The sequence below is a fragment of the Hyperoodon ampullatus genome (assembly GCF_949752795.1).
Source record: "Hyperoodon ampullatus genome assembly, chromosome: X".
Lineage (NCBI taxonomy): Eukaryota > Metazoa > Chordata > Mammalia > Artiodactyla > Ziphiidae > Hyperoodon > Hyperoodon ampullatus.
The window spans coordinates 86,611,478-86,623,775 of NC_136913.1; positions in this window are offsets into that span (position 1 = coordinate 86,611,478).

Sequence of the window (12,298 nt, forward strand, 5' to 3'; positions counted from 1 at the left end):
TGTAGGGTAAACATGCTATTAATAATGATATGGGGCTGATGTAAGAACAGATGGGGTGCGGGTGTTCAAGGAAGCATCCATGTGAAAGTGTGAAACTGCAGAGAGGTGTGAAGAGGCACCCCATCTCCCTCGATCTGAGGACTCCTGTGGGCATCTGTCACAGTCTCACCCAAGAATACACTGAGGAAACTAGGGAGTAAAATCCTCAGAGGGCACCTGAGGGAGTCCTGCTGCTTTACTAGAGAAAAAAATAGAGAACCAACTCAGGAACAATCCCCAAAACACTGAGGGAATTGACTGGGAGAGAGTAGAAAGAGAATCCAATTAAGAGGTGATTTAGTGGAATTTTTTGGCTCCCTTCAACTCCAACGTGCTCCAAAATATTAAGGGCTTCAGATGCATCTGCCAAATAGAACTACATAGTGCCTGAGTGCAGGCAAAGCCTGAATTCTAGCAATTTATATCAATAGAAAACGCTACTGAGGAGCAGCCATGTTCTCATCCAGTGAAGCACCGTAAATATCACCACTGCATGACAGCACTTGCTCTATGGATGAACTCTACAGAAAACAAAATCCCCTATCTCAGAGCAAGCTTAGAGTCTTTTTAAAAATATATATCCACTCACAACAACTTTGAGTCAGAGTCATTTGCCTACAAATGAGATGATTATGTATTTTAGATAGTTCATTTGTCTGATCTAAAGGACAACAGATGAAAGACAAGAAAAAAGAGAAAGAACGGAAAATGAGAAACAGACAATGCCCCCTCTTAGAAAAGAAGAAAATAACCTTTAAGTACAGCTGGCTACAGAGAAACCTCTAGAATAGACAGTCCATTCCAGCATTCTCTACACATTTCTCAGCATCACAACTATACAGCTTTGTTAATTGTCCAAGACACGATTTTTCCAATAGCTTGATCCTGTCAGTGCCCCAATCCACAGCTTGATATAAAATCCATAGTGAGCCCTGGAAATGGAAAAATTTTCCTTGACAGCATAGGGAAATGTTAATAAATTCAACAAAGGAAGGAACATGATACTTTTGAAGGTGTTAAATAGACAGATACAAGAGAGAGAACACTATTTTATGTACATCAAATATAAATGCTTATCATCCAGGCATCTAAATTCACAGTATCCTTGGCTATAAATAAGTAAAAAGTAAATACAAATAATAAGTCAATTTTGTTCTAATGATCAAAATCACTGATGATGCAAACATCTCAAAGTGCTGAAGTAGAAGTAATGGAAAAAGGCCCAGGTAACAGTCCTATAGAGTTGACCAGTGGCTGCCCTTAGCAAAGAAGCAAGGTTATTCAAGTTATCATTTATCACTTCTGTGCAGCCTGGATTCCTGGAAATTCTCTTGGGAGTTTTAAGGGGCCTGTACATCATCAGCCAATTAGCAAGTGATAGCCAATTAAAGGGAGTTCAGTCAATAACTTTGCTTTAAATCTGACCACAAAACTCTTGTCTACTCCTTTCTTTGTAAATGGGAATGATTGAACTCCCTTATCCCACAGGACCAGCATGAGGAACCATTGAAAATCATTCTACTCTTACATTCTACATCAATAGTTGCAAGGATAATGATTGCATTGGTTTATAGTGTGAACATTGAACCTAGTGTTTTCCAAGGAGGGTCTCACAAATCACCAAATCTTTTCCCTACCTCACTCTCGCTTAATTTAGAAGTTTCTGTTCTGGGCATTAGAGTAGCCAAAATATTTTAACAATTAATTACCCTAACCTCACAGTGCTGCCTTCCACTCTCTTACAGAAGATACTTCTCTCTCAGGGATCAGGATATATGTTTTTCTCTCTTTCTTCATCAATGTCTTCTCTTACCCCCTACACCACCCACCCACATTCTCCATGGTCTTTGGTACCACACTCTCAGTGGGTCTTTCTACCTCAACTCTAGCCATTAACCTATGTGTCTTAATCACACTGCAAGCCCAACACTGCTGCCCACAGTTCTTTGACCTCTTTTATTACAAGGACTTTCTCCTGCATCCCATTTCAGAAACATACTCCCAGGGCCACATGCTGGACTTCATCTCTCACCAGAACTGCTCCACTTCAGAACACTTAAATGCCAATAGCTCTTTCTTTGAGTACTACCTTTTATTTGATAAACTCACTCCATGACTCCCACTCCTCCTGTTCTTCATTTTCACTGAGTTCCCCAGTCCTGTGAGACTTCTATTTTCATCAGCTTATTGGTCGATTTTGGTTTCACTTTCTTCCCGCCCCAGCCTCAAGTTGTGATTCAATCTTTAAACACTCTTTTGCCAATACCTTTAAATCCATTGTCCCCATAGGCAATTCTACCAAAATTGTCCTGCAAATCTTTACCTTTTAATCAATCCAATCACCTATGTTCTCTATTCCTACATTTGGGCCACTGACCATAACCAGATTTTTAAAAATCAAGCAAATGTTCTTGGTGCTCTGAAATATCGGTCTCCAAACTAAGTTAGGCCCTAATAAATACCCCCCACAGGTACCCAACAATCCTTCCAAGTGCCTCTGGTCTACAATCCACTCTACTTTTCCCCCTTCTAATTAACCCTTCATCCTGTTACAATCTGACTTTGTCCCCAGAAACAGCTTTTGTCTGTTTCGCTCATCATACTTAAAGAACCAAGGTTTCTTTGTCCCTCAGAGTATAACATAGTAATATCAGTGGGTATCACCGCCATTTTACTGAGTAGTGTATGGAGACCAAGAGAAGAGAGATGACTTTAGCAGAGTATGTGAACCTTCCATGAGCGTCAGCACACATATCAAGGATTCAGAACAACACATTAAGGTAAAGATGGCAAAGTGATGAGAACAAAACACTGAAAAGGGCCTTACACTTCTTAGTTTGTGCTTCAAAAGCTTAGTGGGAGTAACCAGACCCTGGATAAAAGAATACAAACATGGCACGGGTACTGAACCCTAATGAATCAGAGATATATAGGTCTTATCGACTTGGAAATCAATTTTGCTTCACTTACCCATATTACCAATATCCCAGTAAGGTAACATGACCTTCAGGCTTCCCTTGATTATTTTGTTACAATAGAATTATCTCACTCCATCCATTCACTGATCAAGAATCATGGGAAAGTATCCTGGAATAGCTTACATGAAAGTTCACTTGCCTTCTGCCGAGTCAGTGTAGAGCACTCTGAAGTTATAGCAGCACCTATTCCATATGGAATTGATAACAACCCCCATAGTCAGGAAATCATACCTGGGAGTGACATGGCATAAGTTTTCTCTCTAAATCTATGTCAAACCAGCTCCTAACTGCATCTCAGAGGTACAGGGAGGCACTTTGTTTGCAAAGCTAGCTCAGAACTTTCCTCTTTTGCTCTTGGGAAATTTTTCATTCAGAGTCTCATTGCTTCAGCTCAGCACACCATCCATTTAACAGTCAAAGGGCACAGGTACACTTTCTTTACACAGGGTAGATTAAGTCCATTGATAAGCTCTTGAGCCAATGAATTTCCCCGTAGGTTGCCACAGAGACATTGAGCTCAAGTCTGTGTAATTGTGATACATAGAGACAATTCTCTACTGAAACACTGGGGTTCAGTGCAAAGTGCACGCTGGTGCAGGTGCTGATGTGAGACTTGAAGGACTGGACGGAGCCTAAGTGAAATTCCTACACAGGAAAATGCTTCTCTAAAACTCTGAGTCATCCGAAGTTGGGAAAGTTTCAAAGGAAGCCCAGAGGGTGAGGAATAAAGAATAACAGAGTTAATTAGGAGGGCTATTACCACTACAAGCTTCAGGCAGGCAGGATCCCCAGTTAAACAGACTCCCAGACATAAATCACCAGCGCTTACCAGCTACATAGGCGAACTGGCAGGCTTTAAAAAAGACATGGTTGGCTTCCCAAGTCACACCAATCGGGAATGGAGGAAAATGAGGAGGCACGGTAGCAGCTGAGACAGCCAAACTACTAATGCAATGGCCCCCAGGAGACTCAGCTATGCAGAGCGGGAAACAAGCGACAGTTCAATCGTTCTCCAGTGGGGGTTTGTGCCTTACGATGCAATGGACTTATAATTGTACATATTTTTTTTTATAAATTTTCAATTAAGCAATTAGATTTTTTTCTCCCTAATTTGGTGCTCCCAGTGCTAGTTTCTCCTCTGGAAATTCCTCTGCCCTATGATCGTCTGCAGGGATCATGCTCATACGAGCTACCTGGAGGCAGACAGGGCTGAAGTAAACTCAAGTTTAGAATTCCAGGCATACCCTTCTAGGCGATTACTTTCAGATTAATTTACAGCTTTCCTCCGATTGATTCCTCTTGGGAAGGTGAGGGTTGCCTCCTGCCCGCAGGGCCTTCCTTGTGACTCAGCTGTAGGAGTGGCTCCTTTGAGAGGGTCTGCATTTGCTTTTTTTACAACTTTATTGGAGTATAATTACTTCACAATGGTGTGTTAGTTTCTGCTTTATAACAAAGTGAATCAGTTATACATATACATCTGTTCCCATAGCCCTTCCCTCCTGTGTCTCCATCCCTCCCACCCTCCCTATCCCACCCCTCTAGGTGGTCACAAAGCACCGAGCTGATCTCCCTGTGCTATGCGGCTGCTTCCCACTAGCTATCTACCTTACGTTTGGTAGTGTATATATGTCCATGCCTCTCTCTCGCTTTGTCACAGCTTACCCTTCCCCCTCCCCATATCCTCAAGACCATTCTCAAGTAGGTCTGTGTCTTTATTCCTGTTTTACCCTTAGGTTCTTCATGACATTTTTTATCTTAAATTCCATATATATGTGTTAGCATAGGTATTTGTCTTTCTCTTTCTGACTCATTTGCTTTTATGTCACTAATGGCAGGATTGGATTTCCTCATGCTCTAAGAGTCTTCTGGAAAGAAAGATGTTTGGTCCTCCCTCCTCCTCCCCTCAATATACACTATCCTCCCTTCTTAATCCAAGCTTCCTACACAGATTCTCTTTCTCATTACCCTTTTCTAAACTCAAGTCCCACATCCTCAATGAAGCCTTCAGCTCACTTACACTTCTCCCTCTCTTGAGCAGTTATGGCAATTAGAGAAGTATTGAGGCACAGAAAGAAAAAATAAAACAAAGTTTTGGGGTTACACAAGCTTGGATATGAATTCCAGCTCCAGAATTTACTACAAGGTAACTTTGAAAAAGTTATTTCATCTCTCCAAGGCTCAGCTCCCTCATCTGTATAGTGAACATCACCATAGTCTCTATTTCATAGAGATTTATAAGAATTAAATAATAAAAATAATAACCATCACTTATATTTGACTTAAAATGTGCCAAACTCTTATTTAACTATGTTGCACATATTAATTCATTTACTTTTGAGTCACAGAGAGGTTAAGTAACTTTCCCAAAGTCACAGAGCTGGTGGGTGGAGAAAGGAGTTGAACCTAGGCAGTCCATGACCTTAACCTCTATACTACAATGATATGCTATATGTAAAAGATTTAACAGAGATATAGCAAATAATAAGTGATCAAGAGGGATGAAGAGGCCTCTCTCTGTTTATCCGCAGGAAAGACCATAGTACATACTATAGAACAAATACAGATGGTCCCCAACTTAAGATAGTTCGACTTAACAATTTTTGACTTTAAAATGGCATGAAAACTAGATATGCATTCAGTAGAAACCTTACTTCAAATTTTGAATTTTTATCTTTCCCTAAGCTAGCAGTATGTTGTACAATACTCTCTCATTATGAGGGGCAGTGGCAGCGAGCCACAGCCCCCACTCAGCTATGCGATCACAGGCTAAACAACCAATACACTTACAACCATTCTGTATCCATGTGTTCTGTTTTTCACTTTCTGTACAATATTCAATAAATTACTTGAGAAATTCAACACTTTACTATAAGATAGGCTTTGTGTTAGATGATTTTGCCCAACTGTAAGCTAATGTAAGTATTCTGACCACTTTTAAGGTAGGTTGGCTAAGCTATCATGTTCAGTAGAATAGGTGTATTAAATGCATTTTTGATTTACAATATTTTCAACTTACAGTAGGTTTATTGGGACATAATCCCATGGTAAGTCGAGGAAGATCTGTATAGAAATGAGAGCAAGAATCAAAATCTCAGATATGTCACTTATTACATGTGTGACCAAGACAAAATCACTCTACTACTCTAAATTTTAGTTTACTCATCTGTAAAATGGAAATAATCATAGCACCAACCTCTTATGATTGTTGTGAGGAATCAGTGGCATGTAGTTGATACTCAGCACATGCTAACTTACTTCCTAATTGTTTGCATCCATCATTTGACACTTACCTACACTGCCTCATATTGCTGCTTCTATCTTCATTTGTGGGTGCTGTCTTGCTCCGTTTATAAGCTTTGAGGACTAAGACAATACCCTAAGCCTTTTGATAACCCTTTAGCATAATGCTGTGCCCACACAAAGTCCTCATTAATTGGATTCTTAACCTTTGTTGAGCATGTGCTTGGCCAAGCACTGTGATAGGTGCTCAAATACATTACCCCCTTGAAATCTCATAACTGTTTTGTTTCTTGATAGATTTTATGCTTCCTGGCATAAAATCTCCACTCAGAAATTGGACATGTCCTTTTCTTGGGGACTAATTTCAAAGGGTGAGGATAATTTCAGAACCTTCCAAGCCCTTTTGTTAACTGATAGAAACAAACCTTCTGTCATTCTTCTTTCTAAGTACCCTCGACTTGGTGACATTTTCCAAACAATTGTCAGTGTTTGTGCAGGTGGGAGCCAGGTTCTTCCTCTAGGGCTCAGCTATGTGAATCACCTTGAGATTCTTTTTCCTGGGACCTTTACCCTCAACTTCTTTTTCTCACTCTTTTGTTTTATTCATCATATGCAAACCTCAGAGGACACAGAAGGCAGGGCTGTGTAACAATGCTGATTCTTACCATATGTAGGACCAAAGAGGAAAAATCAAAAATTGTGTGTAAAGAAATTAACCCTGGAGCTTTATTTGAATAGGCCAAAGAGTCATAATGCAGACATGTTGGACCATGTATCTGTACTCATTATTTTAGTGACTGTGGCTTTATAATTGCTTCTGATGAAAAGCAGGGAGATGAAAATCCAACATCAAAACATAAATAACCAACAAACTCTGACTGTGTGGGAAATGCACTGTACTAAAGGGTTTACTTTCCCAGACAAAAGAGTGAAAGTAAGTGGGTTTGCTGCTATTGAATTCAAAGCAATTGAACTCAGCTTCTTTCTGTAGTTCAAGTTTCCAGCAAATAATTTACAGTGTAAATGTAGCAGAGGATTTTGCTGAACAAATGGTTGTGTAGTGTGAATGGGATATAAATTAAGGATGCTCTGTTTTTTCTGAACCGACAAGTAACTTCTCATTATGTCTCCCTCTGCACTGCAGTTTGCTTTCCATGTGTGGAATGTGTTGCTTTGAAACAAAGCCATGGAAACTGTCATCTAGTCAAGCGGTGTGCAATCACAAATGGGTGGAGGAGTGCAGTAATGCAATGTGGTGCTTTAATTGAGTTTAGGTTAATACCACAACTTAGGAATATCAATTTCTATTACCTACATTAAGAGTAATCTATTGGATGTAGTAGCTAGAAGTAGGAGAGGTTGGAAGCCACACATTAGTTAGACCTGCTTAAAGAGCTACCTGCTGTTGCTGTTTTTATCCCCTTGTCTATGGATAAAGATGTTAAGTACCGATCACCAGAACATCTGACAACTCAATAATCTAATTGGACCATTTATAATTACTGAGACAGCTGCCATTACTGGGGACCTGTGATCCACCAGGGTCTGTGTTGTTAGACATTTTGCTTATCTTGTTGCATTTAATCCTTACAGCAACCATGCAAAGTAGACATCAGGATCTTTATATTATAGATTTGGCAGCTGACAATTAGAGAGTTTAAATCACTTACCCACATTCACACTTTAAGTTATACAGCAAAGCTTGGACCAGGTCTGTTTGAATTCAAAGCCTATGCCCTTTCCAATGTGAAGTGCTGCCTCTCAGCTATGTGAGAGGCAGAGAAAAGAACTGATGAATTTCAGCAGTACTATTGACCTATTGACAACAAGAATGTTCTACACCATCTCAAGATCACCTTTCTCTGGAATTTGGTGATGAGAGGACAACATAACGATTACCAACATGAGTTTTAGCATAGGAAAGACCTGGAAAGACCCCCAATTCAACCACTTACTAGTAGTGGGATCTTGGATAACGTACGTATCTCTAGGACCTTGTTTTCTCACATGTAAAATGAGGGTAATAATGCTATGGTAAATACCTCATAGAACTGTAGAATGGATTAAATGAGATCATATATGTAAAGTATCTGGCATAGTGCCTGGCATATATTAAGCACTCGATAAACCTTCACTATCATTGTTAGTATACTATTTAATACTTTCACGTATAAAGTAAAGGAATTCTCTCTCTTCTTCTTGGAGATATGTCTGACTTAGCATTCTAGCACAAACACGACTGTGGCATCTACCCCCTAGTGTCCCACAAGCTATGTTCCAGCTATAAGACTTACCAGCTAATATGGCCTCAGATTCTAAAAGACCTTCAAAAGTGCCATGCCAGGGGCAAAGAATCCTCAGAGAAATGAGTCTCCGATTTTTTTAACTGAACATAAGATTTTTCTCCCAAAATCCCAAATGCATTTAATCAGCCTTTCAATTTAACTGCCTTCAGCATCTACCCAAATTTCAGAATCATTTCTTGTAGCCGCACTCACTGAGAACCTCTTCACTGAGTCACATCTCAGACTTTTAAGTCTCCTTCACAGTAGCCTTAAAAAAAGAAAAGATCTGTTCCCTTTCAAACACTTTGCAAAGAATCAAATTGTTAGGTTAACTTATCTCATGCTGTATGAAAACCTGACTTCCTAGCCCTCCCACTGAAATATTTAGTGTGCATGTACTGCAAGTCATACCTATCATTTATTTTTAATTGCAATAAACTTATGTTTGCCATAAAGCAATTGTAAAGTTTTTATTTCAACAAGGTAAGCAGAAGCAGTGCTTATAAAGAATGAGCTTCATCCCCAGGGTCAAACAGCTTAGCAAGATTGAGTCAAATGGCCAATTTATAAAACTATGTTTATAAAATATCCCATGTGTTAAAGGAAACATTTGAAGAAAAGTATAAAGTATTTGGCACTTGGAAATGTGAGGGAGTTCCTTGATTTTATTACAGCTGCAACCATAGATAGTAAGCCTTTAGGAAAACAGAAGTCATTTTGATGACACCCCTCAAAGCTGTAGCACCATGCACAAGTAGCAATCTGTCTTCTATAGCAGCTCTCTGGAAATATAAAGGGTTTGTCAAATGACAAGTTAGTACCCCAAACTCAGTAGGAAGACCAAATCGACATAACAGGCAATCACCAGCCCCTCACTCTCTGTTCCAGACTGAGTAACATCTTCCAGTTGTCCAAATGTCCTGTACTCTTTCATTCCTCCAAGCCTTAACCTCAGCTATTCTATCTGCCTAGTTCATTCTTACCTGCTACTTCGCTTGTTTTACTCATCTTTCTGGTCTAATCTAAAAATGTCATTTTGTCAAAAAGTTTTCTTTGACTGCTCCCTCTCCACAAGTCTGGGTGAGTTGATACTGCTGCATGTGATCACAACACCATACACTATTCCTGTCAGAGAACATATCACATCAGAGTGTATTATAATTGCTTCTTTGCTTACCTAATCATCTGTACTAAATGTAAGCTCAGTAAAGCAGAGACAATGTGTTTCTTTTTCTCCATTATATCTGAGTACCGAGCACACTGCCTAGTAAATAAATATTTGTTGAGTTGAATTAAATTGATTACTATATTAGAACTTCCATAGATATTAAAGATACCAAAAGAGTAAATTTATGATTTGGAAGTTTAACCTTCTCTGGCAATATAGTGTAGTAGTTATGAGCTGGATTTTAGTCATCCAACCAAACTGTAAGCTTTTAAGTGCAATTAACATGTCGGTCATGCTCACTACTTTATCCTCAGCACATTGAACAGTGTTGAGGGTATGATGGGAGCTCAACAAATATTCAATTAATGAATGAATAAATGAATGAGTGAATGAACAAACCGCTCTCATATCAGACTTTCTCTCAATCAAGAAAGTTCACGCCCTTGGAGAGTAAGGGAATCCCCACCAGGACCCTAACCCAAAATCTACCTCCTCCATGAAGCACTCTCTAATCCCCACTACCCCTCCCTAAACAGAAAGCTTTGTACCACCTGAATGAATACAGAAGGTAAACCTAAATAAATGTGAACATTATATAAAGCTTAGAAGGAATAGTCAATAGGATGAATAACCAAATCAGGATTCAAAATGATCTCAATAAACCAGAATAAAATGCCTACACCCAAAAGATTCAGTTTAACTGAAATATGCTCTAAGTCCAGCATTCAGGTTCAAAATATCAATTTCACAAGTACAGGATAGAATGAGACCAGTCTAGACAGCTGTGAAATAGACCTGGGGATTTTAGTTGGCCTCAAGATCAATATGAGCCAGCAGTGAGATGTGACTACTAAAGATGCAAGTGCAGTCTAAAAACTATACTAGGAGAAGTATTTTGTCCAGTTCACTAAATGCAGTGGTCCCACAGTACCCTGTTCCAGTCCAACCACATCTGTGGTATTGTTTTCAACATTTTAAGGGAATCATTTACAAACTAGATTAAGTTCAGAATAGATAAACCAGAATGATGAAAGTGTACAATATATGATAGATAACTGAATGACCAGGGGACATGTGTACTGAGAACAGAAAATCTGAGGTCAGGGAATGTAGCAGCCTCTCTGGGCAGGGAGAAAGAAACAAAAGGTAAGGAGTGGTAGGGGGCATATATAATTTGAAGAAGTCCCACCAATGAGTCTAATACACACATAATCCACCATGTCCACCCCCCATAATTGTTGAGAACCACTGTTCTTGAAAAAATAAATTAAACCAGTCAGCAGAATATTACATGAGGACAATTCTAGAAATGATATTATAATGTTATTATAGTTGAGGCAGTGGAACAATGCAACAGACTGCCTTATGAGTCAAAGAGCACCACCACCCCCCATTATTGGAAAAGTTTATACAGAAACTGAACGTCCACTGTCGGGGATGTGACAGGAAAAATTAATTTTGGAGTAAGCTGCTGGAGGAGATGGTCTGAATAATGTCTCCATGTTGTAAAGATGCTATGATTCTAGATCCTTCCATTTCTCTGAATTCCTAAATCATCTAGCTTACTCCGTTCCTCTCGCAATTACTACTCATTTTTTCAGACAGTATTTATATAAGACTTTTGTGATGGTGGATTCTACGCACAGAATTTTATGCAGAGTAGGTTGTCAAATGTTTAGTGAATAAATGAATCCTTGAATTGTAAAAAGTATTAAGAAGTTTCAGAAAACTGAATGTCAACAATGTTTACTAGAAAAACACTGGGTTTGGATTTAGAATACCTGGATTCTAGACCCAGTTTGTCTTTTGATCTTAGTCATCTGAAATTAATTAACCTCGGCTTTCTCATCTATAAGAATAATAATGCCTGCCTTAGCTATCACATAAAGTAATAATTAAATGAGATAGTATATCATAAACTCTAAGGTGTAAAAGTATTTCTCAAACTATTGATATAAAACACCAGCCATCATCCAACCACTGGCCTATGAATAAGTGGTTGACTACTTCTTTGGCAGATTTCTATTGCTATCAATATCAACACTACTCCCCACACCACCCACCTTCACTCTCACTCCAAGATCACGTAACCCTTCCTATGGCTCAAGACATTTGGCCCTTCTGATTAAGTCCTATTCCTCTCCCTGCTTGTAGATACGAGTGAGTACAAGGAACTTCCAGTGTGTTGAGATAATGGAAACCATTTGGTTAAGATGGATGGTCCCCATAAAGCCTTTGTAACCTCTTTAAAGAACTCTCTCCTTTACCCTCATAACCCCCAGCCAGGGTCCCAATTTCTTCTTCCTATGCTGATGAAGACAGCTATAGCAGCAACCTACAGTCTTCCCCTTTCAGGCAACCCCCCTTGGGCCTCCCTCCCCTTCCTCTTTACTTTGGTAACTTACTTCTATGCTACTCTTCCTTGGAAAAGTTATGAAAAAAATCTTCCAGACTGAAGTGCAAAGAGCTGATACTGCGCCTTTTTCCCTCCCTTCTGGGAGAGAGATCCACTGATAGGGAACAAATACCTTCTTATCCCAAAGGAATGAGCCACTCAGGGACAGAATTACCATAATTTGAGAACATAG